Raw genomic sequence first — 864 nt, 5'->3', positions numbered from 1 at the left:
GCCGACCTTCACGCTCTGTCTCCCGTGGATAATATTCGGTTCCTATCCAGTTATTTCTAACACCCGTAATCACCGCATGCTTTGTGAATTCTACTTATATTCAACACGAAATTAGGCCACTTTAAATTCCTTTCATATTTAGTTGATCAGATAAATACTACAGTTCAAATTCTGTCTATGAGAGCACGAGATGCATATTTTTTTCAACAGCGAATGCATTTTTTTAGTCACTCGATACGAGATAATCTTATGTGAGGCAAGATTATTTCGAGACTTGAGCTATCAAATTTATTTCTTCCATCTCTTCCCTTGCTTTAATGTGATTGTTTATTGTCCTTTACTGCATTAATAAAAGAAGGAAAAAGGAAACATATAAATACTCTTATATGAGGGATTGTATTTGTATGTCAAATAAACAAATGGTAACATACTTATTGGTTGGTTCATGGATTGGAAACGCATTAGAGTGTCTTTCCTTTGAGTAGAGACATCGAAATGATAAGCGTACACTGGAAACATTTGCTTTCTATCTTGTTTTGCATTAGTTATGATTCGACTGAGGATATTGAAGATCTACTACACCTCATGTGACCGTTAACGTCCCTTTGAAAACACGTGCTAATTTGTTTTTAAAATCAGAGTGGAGAAATACCACACACGTATCGAAAGACCCATATCCACTAGTTCTATTTCTTCCCAAATATGAATGCCTATAAACAACAATAAACAAAGAATCGTGAGACACCCATTATTACAGGACCTTGATGCTACAGCAGGAAGGACATTGCCGGACACGTTGAGTGATCACGACACCTAGTAAAGTGGATCCCGCAGCCATTTTCTATAGTAGAGAGGTTTAAAGGA

Source organism: Penaeus monodon, chromosome 28 (assembly GCF_015228065.2).
Source record: "Penaeus monodon isolate SGIC_2016 chromosome 28, NSTDA_Pmon_1, whole genome shotgun sequence".
In the NCBI taxonomy this organism is placed as follows: Eukaryota; Metazoa; Arthropoda; class Malacostraca; order Decapoda; family Penaeidae; genus Penaeus; species Penaeus monodon.
Note: the sequence above shows the minus strand (reverse complement) of the source record.